This window comes from Triticum aestivum, chromosome 6A, assembly GCF_018294505.1.
Source record: "Triticum aestivum cultivar Chinese Spring chromosome 6A, IWGSC CS RefSeq v2.1, whole genome shotgun sequence".
NCBI lineage: Eukaryota > Viridiplantae > Streptophyta > Magnoliopsida > Poales > Poaceae > Triticum > Triticum aestivum.
Window position 1 is genome coordinate 326,926,529 of NC_057809.1, and position 13,973 is coordinate 326,940,501.

Sequence of the window (13,973 nt, forward strand, 5' to 3'; positions counted from 1 at the left end):
GTTGGTTTCAGAGGGGACTGGGGGTTCTGTCATCCCCATTTCAAGTTTCAGATGAAAGAGTAAACATGATGCAACACTCTAATGCATGACTAGCTAGGGTGTGACAATGAAGATCTTCAAACAGAAAACGAGTCACTTCGCACCAAACAGATCAGTCCCACTCAGGAAGGATTTGAACCACCATGTCTTAAATGCATTGAGCGTGATAATGCTACTTCTGTTGCTGAATGTTCTACTGCTACTGCTGTTGCAATATCTTCAATTGTTGATGTGGTAACTAACCCCTCTGCTGAGGATACCACCGCTATTGCTGATGAGAATGCTAGGTTGAAGACATTGCTTGAAACAGGGATGTACAAAAGTCTTCAAGGGCATCAGACACTATGTGATGTCCTCAAAAAGCAGATTCTGAACCGAAACCCTAGGAAAGAGGGTGTTGGGTTCGTAAGGAAAATGAATGCAGATGGATCTTACTGGAAACCTGAGCAGTACCCCAAAACTATGTGGGTTGCTGCAAAGGAACCTTCAGCAGATCCATCCAATCTATCTAGCTTCACTTGTGCTAACCCCATTATCATTGATGAATCCTTTGATGCAAACTATATATTGTTTAAGAATCAGAATGGTGAAGTGTTTGCCAGGTACATTGGTAATAACTACAGGAATGGACCGCCTATGAAGAAGATCTGGGTTCCGAAAAGGTGTCTGGAGAGTCTTCCTGTGGATGTCATGACACCTCACGTGAAGAAGACAAACCTCAGACCAAAGGCTTCATACGGTCCAAAGGCTTCATACAGACAGAGGACTCACCCGAGTCGCACTAATGCAAATGTTTTGCAGGGAAGCCATACTCAGGCATATGAATATGAGAGCGGTTCATCAAACCGCCATGTTCATAAGACCAAGAACTATTCTGCTTATTCTTATGAGTACTATTGTCCGCCTGCAAGACTGTTTGCTAGGGCTTCAAAGCCAAAATTCTCAGATGCTGCACTTAGACTTATTGCTTCTAAGCCACCCTTGAAGATGTGGGTGGCTAAGAAAGCTTAACTCTCTTTTGCAGGGAAAGGTCTCCAGCAGAAAACCAAAATCGTCTGACGCTATTGCTGGGGACCTTGAACATCTTGTAGGGCGCAAGATCAAATGCCCGAATGGTCTTACTATGTACTTCGTTCCTAAATCGCTTGCTACTCTCCCTATTAGTCCTAACCTGGATCTAAGCTTTCATAACCCACTGGTTCGTCAAATGTTTTTGCTTCACAATGCTCTTGGTGAAGCCTATCCCCCTAACTGCACTGTAGGGTACGACACCAGCGTCTTCAGAATTGATTATTGACAGTGGGTGTACAAATCACATGACTGGCAAAAGAAGTCTTCTTATGGACTCAACCTTACGTCCATCCGACAAGACCACATCACATTTGCTGACACTGGTAAAAGTAAGGTATTGGGTCTAGATAGAGTTGCAATCTCAAGGGATCGACACATGGATAAATTCATGCTTGTTGAATCCCTTGGCTTCAACTTAATGTCTATCTCAATGCTTTGCGATTTGAACATGATCGTAATATTTGAAAATATCGTTGCCTTGTACTAATGGAATCTAACAAGTCTCTAGTGTTTGAAGGGTATCGAAAAGATGATTTGTACGTGGTAGATTTCTCAGCAGGACCATAGCATGCAGTATGTCTTCTAGCAAAGGCTTCAGAATGCTGGCTCCAGCATCGGAGGCTTGGGCATGCTGGCATGAGGAACCTCCACACCCTTGCGAAGAAGAAGCATGTCATAGGCATCGAGGGCGTCAAGTTCAAGAAAGACCACTTATGCGGTGCCTGTGAAGCAGGGAAGATGACGAGGGCCAAACATCCCTCGAAGACAATCATGACCACTACTCGACCCTTCGAACTGCTTCACATGGATCTTTTCGGTCCCACTCATTACTCAACTCTTACTACTACTGCTTGCCTCTATGGCTTCGTTATTGTTGATGATTATTCTAGATATACTTGGGTGCACATAATCCTTTACAAGACTGAAGTGCAGGATGTCTTCAGACGCTTCGCCAATCGAGCTATGAACAATTATGGCGCTAAGATAAAGCACATCAGAAGTGACAATGGCACTGAATTCAAGAACATTGGCCTTGATACATATCTTGATACCTTGGGCATCACACATGAATTCTCAGCCCCGTACACGCCACAGCAGAATGGCGTCGTCAAAGGCAAGAACAGAACACTAATTGAGATGGCCAGAACGATCCTAGATGAATACAAGACCCCAAGAAAATTCTGGCCCGAAGCCATTGATACTGCATGCCATATAATCAATCGTGTTTATCTTCACAAGCTACTGAACAAGACATCTTATGAGCTCCTTACTGGCAAGAAGCCAAATGTCAGTTACTTTAGAGTATTTGGCGCAAGGTGCTGGATCAAGGACCCACATCACACCTCAAAGTTTGCACCAAAAGCACATGAGGGTTTTATGCTTGGATATGGAAAGGATTCACACTCCTACAGAGTCTTCAATCTCTTTCATTACAAAGTGGTTGAAACAGTGGATGTGCGGTTCGATGAGACCAACAGTTCACAAAGAGAGCAACTGCCAAATGTTCTAGATGAAGTTCCATCCAGTGAATCAATCAAGCTAATGGGAACTGGAGAAATTATACCTTCTGAAGCTCATCCTGAAGAAGAACTTATCATCTCAGCACCTGATCAACATGAAGACAATGCTCAGCCTGAAGACATTCCTTCTAACAACGACAATGAACAGCAAGAGCAAAGTCTTCGCCCTGTACATCCTCGCGTTGCCAATGAAGTGCATATTGAAATAATATTTGATAGCATCAATGCACCTGGTCCACTCACTCGTTCAAGGGCAACTCAGCTAGCAAATTTCTGTGGGCACTTTGCATTCGTCTCAATAACAGAACCCAAGAAAGTTGAAGAAGCCTTCATGGAACCTGAATGGATTCAAGCTATGCAAGAAGAGCTTCAACAGTTTGAGCTGAATAATGTATGGGAACTGGTTAAGCGTCCTGATCCACGGAAGCACAATATAATAGGCACCAAATGGATATACCGCAACAAGCAAGATGAGCATGGTCAAGTTGTCAGAAACAAAGCTCGTCTCGTTGCTCAAGGATATACTCAAGTGGAAGGCATTGACTTCGATGAAACATTTGCTCATGTGGCTAGACTTGAAGCCATACGCATACTGCTGGCCTATGCAAATCATCATAACATACTTCTATATCAAATGGATGTGAAGAGTTCCTTTCTCAATGGTAAGATTGAAGAAGAAGTGTATGTTGCACAACTGCCTGGTTTTGAAGATCCAAAACATCCTGACATGGTATACAAGCTCAACAAGGCACTGTATGGCCTCAAACAAGCCCCTCGGGCCTGGTATGACACACTCAAATACTTCCTGAAGAGCAAAGGCTTCATACCTGGTTCCCTAGACCCCCACTCTTTTCACGAAGACATATGATGGTGAACTGTTTGTGTGCCAAATATATGTGGATGACATTATCTTCGGCTGCACCAATCAGAAGTACAGTGAAGAGTTTGGATATATGATGCAAGAGCAATATCAGATGTCCACGATGGGGGAGCTGAATTTCTTCCTTGGTCTTCAAATACGACAACAACGCAATGGCATCTTCATATCTCAAGAGAAGTATCTCAAAGATTGCCTGAAGAAGTTCGGTATGCAAGACTGCAAAGGCTTCACAACACCAATGCCAGCCAAACATCATCTGGGTCCTGACGACAATGGTAAAGAGTTCGATCAAAAGGTATACCGCTCCATGATTGGTTCTTTACTTTATCTATGTGCATCTAGGCCAGATATTATGCTTAGTGTTTGCATGTGTGCTCGATTTCAAGCGGCACCAAAGGAGTCGCATCACTTAGCTGTGAAGCGAATTCTTCGATATTTGGCTCACACCCCAACTCTAGGATTATGGTATCCAAAGGGCTCAGAGTTTGATCTGGTTGGATTCTCGGATGCTGATTATGCTGGTGACAAAGTTGATCGCAAGTCTACATCAGGCACATGTCACTTTCTGGGACGATCACTTGTATGTTGGTCTTCAAAGAAGCAAAACTGTGTATCTCTCTCCACTGCTGAATCTGAATACATTGCTGCTGGATCTTGCTGCACTCAGCTTCTGTGGATGAAGCAAACACTCAAGGACTATGGCATTCATCTGAAGCAAGTGCCACTTTACCGCGACAACGAATGCGCCATCAAGATTTCCAACAACCCAGTTCAGCACTCGAAGACAAAGCACATTGAAATTCGTCATCACTTTCTCAGAGATCATGTTGTGAAGGAAGACATTGATATCATACACGTCAACACTGAAGAGCAATTGGCAGATATCTTCACCAAGCCCTTGGATGAGAAGAGGTTTTGCAAGTTACGGTGTGAGCTAAATATCCTGGAATCCTCAAATGTCCTGTGATCAGGCACACATCCTAACCCTTATGCATATTGATGACTTAGATGTGCAACACACGAAGTAAAGTATATCTTCAATCAATGAAGACATACATTCTAAGTGTGAATACATTAATGTGGAATTTGACTTCGGAGCGCCACGATAATTGTGCGCCGTGTCTGGGTCTAATACTTCCTATACGGTGGGTAACGCCACCATCAAACGTTCTATTTTGAAGTGTTTCACTCATGGCGTTACCTTGCAATGTCTTCACATTTGGTTTGGCTTCGATCTCAACATATTTTCATGATTATCTTCACTATGTTGATTATATATATATATATATATATATATATATATATATATATACTAGTGTTCTGTCCTCTACATCATTCACTTATAGCTATGTCTTCGTGTTGAATCTTTTGAACTAAGTGAATGTGATCGGACCCTAACCTCTCTATGCTTTCTATCTCAAACTCTATCTCTCCAAGTCATATGCATTCTATTGAAACTGTCGAATGTCTTCTCTGCGTCCTTGTCAGCAGAAGATACAAAGACAACCATTAAGTCCGTTTTCAATGCTCAGTCCTCCACATGAAATCCGGAGAAGTAGGAACGACCACCCGACAATCCAGGCATGCGTGGGACGTGGAACAAACCCCAAAATTCCGCATAATGGCCACGTGTTCCTCAGATGCGAATCGCTAGGGGCACCTGTGTAATAGCACAGTGCCGCCCCTGTACCTATAAATACACACTCACATCGGTCATTATCTCTTCTTCCACCCTCACACGAACCCTAGTGCCACCGCTAGCCCTCGACGACACCGGCAACGAAGCACTTCGCTGCCGCAACCTCTCCGACGCCGTCTTCACGCCGACCGCGGACATCGTCCTCTCTGCCGTCGCTGTAGGTGTCCTCCGTCGCCATGTTAGGGCACGGAAGATCGAACTGCTCGGCCTCATCTTACACTCCGTCTAGCAGTTCTTAGTGTGGTAAATAAAACTTCCTCTTTTTACAGCACCATTGATCCTATGGATTTGTCACTTTCTACCATAAGTAGTTTCTGTTCACACAAGCTAGATCTCTCTCATACTGCATCTCATAACATGCCTAGTATATTCACTTGTGCTTCACAAAGTAGTTAGATTCCTCACTTGTACTGATCTGTGGATTCGTACAAATCTGGAACCAACTTCTTATCTATGAGTGAATGTCTTCGCATGATGAGGTCAATGTCTTCTAAACTGATTTATCTTCAAAATCTTCTGAGAATGCATATGACCTCTTCCCCTTCCCTCGCACCTTAATGCTGTCACAAGTACATGTCCGTGGGAGAACCCTTTGGTTCTCATAGTCTGCATTCATTTGCAGAATTCTTACAGCATCACATAAATTCTCCTGAAGCCAGTTCCTGTTGGTCCAGCAAGCGAAACCCTTTGAAGCCTTTGAACGTCTTGAAGCCTTTCAAGTTAAAGTTTATGGCTCCAGAGAAAGCGGCAAGGAAGGGTGGCAGAAAGCGTCATGGTGAGACCTCCAAAGATCTGCCAGATGAACTCTCAGAAATGTACAAGACAGATCCTGAAGAGGATTACAGTCAGCGCAAGACCCGAATCCAATGGATTCGAACATATTGGGCAGAACAATGGTTCAAATACAGATTTGTGACCCAGGAGTATGCTGAGAAAAACGCCATCAAGAGACCATGGGGAGACATCCTATTCAAGAATCTTCTACCCAGGTCCAGAGATGAAGCCATTGCTCAAGGCTTCTATCCATGCATGGTCCGTGGACCACAGCCTGCTGATGCACACTCGTCATCATTGCTATGGTGTCGTGATGACAATCTGTTCAAGTGCAACTTCCAGTTTGCTCAGAACTCAGTGAAGCAGAACAAGAAGACTTTTGGGTTAGACTTCAACCCTGGTCCCTCAGCACCAAGGGCAGATGGCACACGAGATGCTGAACCCAATGTCATCGGTCCTTTCGCCAACCTTGAAGGCCTCATCACCTACATCTTAGTTCAAGGGACTGCAGTGAATGAGCCTGCAGCTGACACTGAATAAGAAGAAGCTCCTGCAGCTCTGAAGACAAAGAAGCTGAAGAAGACTAAAGCTTCAAAACCTGCCCCTTCACCAAAAGTCTCAAGGGCGAAGCCACTGGCAACTGCACCTCCTGAAGACAGTGTGCAGTCTGAAGACTTATCACGCGTCTCCAAGCCCCAAAAGGCCAAGATACCTCTGCCTCACACTGGCCAAGAGCTAACAGCTACTGCCATTCTGCGCAATGACGACATTGATCTGTCAAGTGATGAAGATCTTGCAGATGACGCTCTTGAGCAACTCATCAAGAGCAAAGAAGAAGCAGAAATCTTCAATGATCTGCCTCTCTTTGATGTCACCATCATCCACAACTTCATTGACGAGTGGTTTGACACGCCAAACATCAGCTTTGAAGATCTGCAGCTACCCATTGGCCTCAGTGTCGCCTTCCATGGCGCCATTACTTCAGAACTTGCTATTGCCCAGCGCATTGTTGAACTGAAGCAGAAGATTGACTATGAAAAGGCTCAGTTCAAGAAGCATATGGCCAAGCTCAGCGTGCAAGAAGTGAAGAACTTCAAGACAATGATGCACGAGCTCAAGGAAGCCTTTGTGAAGAAGCGTGCAGAAGCTCAGGGTTCGCGTGAGCGCATGAAGACTCTGGCTGACAGATGTGTGCAAGCCTATAATGAGGCTGAGAAGCGCAAGGCACTTGGGCGTCCTGGCATCGACCCCAGGATGGCCGCAAAGAAGAAGAAGAAGCCTGCTACGGCTGAACTTAATGCACCAAGGCAAGAAGCAGTTCCGATTGTCTTCCCAACTAGACTGACTGGCTCGAAGCCAAAAAGCCGGTCAACAGCTTCAGAGCTCAAGAAGACAAGGACTGCCGAGGCTGAAGCCAGGAAGAGGAAACACTCTGAAGCCTCTCCTACCGGCCCCTCGAAGAAGAAGAGGAAGACCAAGAAAGCTCGGGCTGCTTCCACAGAGCCCTTGATAGTTGAACCCATTTCTATGGTCTATCCTGAAGCTGAACGACAACTGACAATTCATGAGCCTGCTTCCACAGAGGCTCATGAAGCTGAAGACATTCCAGCAGCTGATCCCATTGCTGCTGAAGACATTGGTCATCATGACAATGTAGTAGATGGTGCAGTCCTTCCTCAGTTTGAAAACAGCGAACTCATCAGCATTGGTCGTCCACTGACGCCAATTGCACAGGATGCTTCATGGGCGGATCGCCCACAAGAGGAAGAAGACTATGAGGCCCAGCCCACTCCAACTCCACAGGCGTTGCCTGCGTTCCGCAGGCTTCGCAAAGGTCCAAGGCCTCAAGTCTCTGCTGAAGACATTCCGGCTGCATCAGCCGCAGAAGAAGGAGTCCCACAAGATCCCACTCCCCTGTCCCACCAAGAAGCAGTTCTCCAGGAGAATGTGCTTGTGACCGACCCTCCAGCTAGTCAAGTGGAGGATGAAAATCGTGAGGCTGCCATAATCACCAATGAAGCTAATGTGCAGCCCTCCCCAACAAAGGCATCAGAAGACAGCGAAGCCACTGATCTCGCCACTTCTGTTCCTGAGTCTGCTGCCGGTCCTCAGTTCGACTATCATGTTGAGAAAAGGCCTCAGGTCCAGAAGCCAATCCCAAGACTGCCAAGGTTTCCAGGTCCTGCATCAGCACCTGGCTCCTTCAACATCAATGGCTTCAGGGCAGACAACACGTTCTTCAATAGATCCAGGAACCCCTACTCAACGGAAAGGATATCATCTGATCGGTTCTGGAGCTATCCTCAGCGAAGCTATTACTCTTGCATTCTTTACAACCAAGGTCGCATCTTCCCACACAAGCGCCTTGACGTTGAAGCTATAGCTGGTTTGCCCTGTCTGGAAGAAGCTTTAGATTGCTTCAAGGAAGTTGGACTGCTGTCGTTCATTACTGACGAAGAGCATTGGAATGAAGAGCTGCTGCTTCAATTCTATGCCACACTTCTCATCAGAGGGTACAGCAGAGATCCGAAGACTTGGGTCCTGAAGTGGATGACTGGCAACGTTCATCACGAAGCCAATGCATTTGACATCATTGAGCTCACTGGCTTGCCCACTCCTGGCGATCTCTTCGAGCAAGGCTGTCAGCTGCATACTGAAGCTATTGAGAGCATCTTTCAGCGGCCAGAACCTGATATGAGTCAGATGCTCAGCATGATGAAGCCATTGCCCCAAGATGCTGCTTATCCCACAGAGTTCTTCATTGAAGACCTTGAGTATCTGCCAAGAACCATCTATCACATCATCAGGCGAACTCTCTGTCCTATCAAAGGGCACTCTCCAAATGCCAAGCTTCAGGGTGCAATGAAGACTTTGGTCTTCTATATACTTCATGGAAAATGCTTCAATGCACAGGACTTCTTCATACGCCAACTTGCTGCATCAGGCATTGATCTATTTGGTTTGAAGTTCTACGCCCCTTGGGTCATGCGGCTGATCAAGCTACACTCCACCATCTCGTATCAGCCCTCAGCCCGCAACCATCGGATCTTCTTGCCTGACGTGGACATGTCTACTGAAGCCATATATTCTGAGCCTGCCAAGAAACCTCTAAGTCTTCAGAATGCAGAACATCAGAGTTTTACTCAGAACATTGAAGGCGTTGAAGCAGTTTCTCGGGTGTATCCTTTGGCTGGCACTACACGTGCACCACACCCTGCTTCCACTGAAGCCACTGACAGTGCCACTGCTCCAAGACCCAAGAAGCGCACTCGTGTTCTCAACGACCGAGAGCTTCTTGTGGCTCTACATCAGAAACATGATAGGCATCATGACTGGCTGAAGCATCAGATGAAAAGCCTCTTGGTGGAAGTTAATCGCGTTCGCAATCTTGCCACCAAGATTGCTTTGGTTGCCCATGAAACCTGTCGCCGCACATGAAAAGGGCTCACGATGATGTGTTCTGAAGCTGATCTTCAAGAGGATGGCTTCACTGAGAGATTCAAGTTTGACTCCACACCTCCTCGAAGGGCTGTGCTGCTAGGAACTCCATCCCTTGAAGACTCTGAGTTCTCTTCCTCTGCTGCCACAGTGACTGCCAGAATTATTGAGGAAGAAGACGATGCTACTTCACCGCCACCTCCTTCAGCACCTCCAAGCTCTTCTGCACTGCCAAACAACACCAACAACCCTGCTACTTCACCTACTCCTCATGGGAACGAGTAGAGGCTCTATGTCTTCAAACCATTTTGGTCATTACTGACAAAAGGGGGAGAAGCATATGAGATTGATAGTCTTCAAGCGGGTCCATATGGGCGGGTGCTTTATATTTTGCTTCGTGCTTACAACTCTCATTTTTGCTACATTTGGTTCTTATGAGTTGTAACACTTAAACTAGATGGTCGTCTGCTACTTATTTGCCACCTTGTTTTGCAAAGATAAATTCCGCATGTGCGACGATAAATTCCGCACTTAGCTCATTCTGCAGACATCCATTTTCCATTATGCATGTCATTATCTTCATATACTTTCACATGCATAGTGGATTGTCATCATAAGTTGAAGTGGATCTCCACAAGTACAACCTGCCATGTGCATTTGCATTCCAAAAGAAAATTAACTTATATGCACATCTTCAGGGGGAGCCCTTGCAACTTATGAAGACAATTCCTTATCCTTTACAATTTCACAGATTATATTCCCCGTTGAAAAGTTCAACTAGTTTGTCATCAATCACCAAAAAGGGGGAGATTGTAAGTGCATCTAGTGCCACCCCTAGTTGGTTTTGGAGTATTGACGACAAACCTAGTTGAGGGACTAATGTGTTTGTGAGAATTAAAGGATAACACAGGTAGAAGTCCCTCATTGATTCGGTTTTACTACCAGAGATGACCCCTAAAAATGTATGAAGACATTGAAGTCAAAGGTGGTATATGAAGATATTCACATTGAAGACTATGACAAGATAAGACACTATATGAAGCCTATGGAGCTCGAAGACTTAGATCTTTCATAGTTCTTTTTCTTTTGTGTTGAGTCATAGGAACCACCGTACTGTTAAGTGGGGTCCAAGAGAACCAGTCAGAATGACTGAAGTGATGCCTAAACCAAAAACCTATGTCTTCGAGTGAAGACTATGAGAGCGAATCTTGTCCAGAGTCGGACAAGTCAGCTTTGCTTGTAGCCCAAGTAAAGTTGCCGTGTGAGATTGAAATCTGACCGTTGGAACACATGCCAGTTCCTTAGTGACCGAGGGTCATTTCGGACAAATCAGGTCGGGTTGCCAAGTGGCTATAAATGCCCACCCCCTACAACCATAAATAGTTGGCTGCTCAGATTGAAAGTACGGCTTTTGTCGTTTGAGAGCAACCCACCTCGAAGCCTTTGAGAGAGAATTCCTTGCGAGGATAAAGCCCTAACCACCAGAGCCAGAGAGAATTGGGCATCACTTAAGTCTTCTTGTTTGTGTGATCTGAAGACCTATTACACTTGAGGACTGTGCATCCTCCAGGCGGTTAGGCGTCGCGTTCTGAGCATCCAAGAGACATTGTGGATTGCCCGTGAACGAAGTCTGTGAAGGTTTGGGAGTCTACCTTGAAGACTTACCAGAGTGATTGGGCGAGGTCTATGTGACCTTAGCTCAAGGAGAATACGGTGAGGACTGGGTGTCCTGAGCTGCATGTTCAGGACTGGGTGTCCGGGACTGTGTGTCCTAAGGTTTAAATACCTAGCCGCTCCAACCAGACGTACAGTTGTCACAGCAACTGGAACTGGTCCAACAAATCATTGTCTTCAACGAGTCACCGATTTCATCTTCACTTCCCTTTACTTACTGTTACTCCTTGTGAAGTCATTGTATGTTTGCACTATCATTTGTCTTCACTGAGTGACTGCGTGTTCTATTTGGCTTCACAATACCTTCCTACCTGATCCTTACTACCTAGCTGCTATTAGTCTTTGTGCTTTCACTTCATTGAATACTTGACTATGGTTTTCCTAGTGTAGTCTACCTTCCGCTGCATGGTAATATATGATATTGGGTTCATTAACACAAATATCATAGATGAATGGACGGTTAAACATGATGCCAAAGAAGCTGAGTCCAACTTTCTAAAATCGTTGCTTCATAATCAAAAAAATATAAAATACTCTTTCCTTACAACTTCAAGTGAGTGTTACTGTCTTGTGCATATTCGGTTTCCAGTATTATTCGAGGTTATAGTAATGTAATTGATGAGCTATGCATGCGTGTGCAGCTTCCACTTTATTCTCCTAGAGATTAAGCTTGAGCAGGGACTAGTAACTATCTTAGACTCGAGACAAAATAATGCCGAGGACTATGCGGACATGACTAAAATGCTCGAGAAGTAAGTTCAATCGGTCATTATCGCACCATATCCGCAACTTTGTTCATTTCTTGATATCAAGTAATTGTTTTCTTTGTCCCATAGGGTTTGGAAAGTATTCACCGCACAAGATCCGGGACTGCCGGGGGAGCTGCGATTTACACACCCAAAAGTAAGTACTACTAGCTAGCTAGTTCCGCGCATCTCCCGTTGATTCTAGCTACTTTCATCAGTACTATTTATAATGCTTCATTATCATTTTTATTGACCTCTATTTCCCGTAAAGTGCTTGTGGCAGGAACCCAGGAATAATTACTGTGGATACTACATTTGCGAGTTGATCTACAACGTGACTTGCAAAAATAAGCGGGGCTACTTGTCAGGACCGGTTTTTCGGGATATTAATTTCCCAAAAGCGGCCCTTGTGCTCACCAGCCCCAGGATTACTGTTAGCTGATGAGACACCAACTTGTTATAGAAACTCCAAGCAAACTACAAAATATGTAGTACAAGACCATTCTGGCCTATGGGTACAACAATTGGTTTCTAGTGGTTGATGCCGGAAGAGGTTTGTGGATCATCAGCGTCTATGGGACTCCATTTCCCACAGGAACAGCTGACCAGGATAACTCCTATCTTCGCGATGCTTCTATCACCATTACGTAGGTTCCGGGGCTGTCATCGCAACGTTCCTTTCCACGCAAGAAATCTGGCCAAGACAATAGCCAGGGACAAGCCAGTGAGTACTTTGAATGTACTCGCAAACATTAAGAACACAGGTATAATATAGCCACTGATAATCATGCTTTGAAATATTCCATGATTACTTCGTCAGCCATAAATGAAGCTCATGATGCATGGAAGCAGGTTAATCATGTCATATATGAATATGCAATCAGCGAGTAGAAATAGAATGCACCGATCGGGTGTCTGAAGCGACGCCTCGAAAGGATAACAATATAAAGTATGCCTCAGTCGGGCGTCTAAGCGACACCACATAAAGGGCTTATAAGTAGATAAAATATCAAGCATGCCACAGTCGGGCGTCTGTGCGACACCGCATAAAGGGCTTATAAGTAAATAAAATAACAAGCATGCCACAGTCGGGCATCTGTGCGACACCACATAAAGGGCTTATGTATAAAAATAATCATGGTGAATATCCAGGAGGTAGAACCGTCCCAGGGATACTCAATAATTCAAATAACATAAATGGTTAGTCCATAATAATAATAATCATAATCATCATACATCACAAGTTATGATCCATGTTCTGGTTTAGTAGTTTCTCCTCCGAAGACCGACACTAAGACCGACACTTGACCCATCCCAGACTGTAGTCCTTAACCATGGACACGGCTATTCGAATAGTTATAATATCTCTGCAGAGGGTGTACTCTTTACCCACTAGCAACGGATTCCTTTAGTCCATCGGGACTAATTCCGTCCACAATCTTTTGATTGAAAGCTCACCTGACCGCACACACCAGCCTAACTCACCAGTGTCTAGAATCACCCTTGACACCTGTTAAGGAAAACTCTAAGGGGAGGCTACAACCTCGACTAGCATGGGATCACAAAATTTATACCGCGCGCAAATTGGGGGAGCTACCCCCTTCGGCTACAACCGAAAACACCCATGCCCCCATACCGGATGACTGGCTTTAATCCAGGGCCATGGAACCCTCATCGCGGCCGACTCAGGAGGCTTACCTGCATGATTAGCTCAAGGATAATATTTCACACCCATCAGACACAACCACCACTCATCATACCTCCCCCTGCCCCGCCGGTCATAACCGTCTCGACGAGGGACAAGCTCATGTCTACCCAAGACAGAGACTTTCCCGGATCTTTCCCGGTAGGCATGAGAGGCATATGAGGGTGATTGCTATCACAAGTATGTCCATTGCCAACAGCAAAAAAATTCATCTTTGCACTCAAAGCGTATGATCATATCGTCACAAGCACATAATGGATACTCCGTGTCACGGTGGTGTTGTAACTGTATCAAACAACACCCGATAATATTATGCCTGAGTTCAGAAATGCTTGCCTTCAAGGTGTGGAGAGGTGAGGTGCACTCCAATATTTTTTTGAAAGCTCTCTTCTCTCTCTCCAAAATCCTATTTCGAAAATAGGCAAAT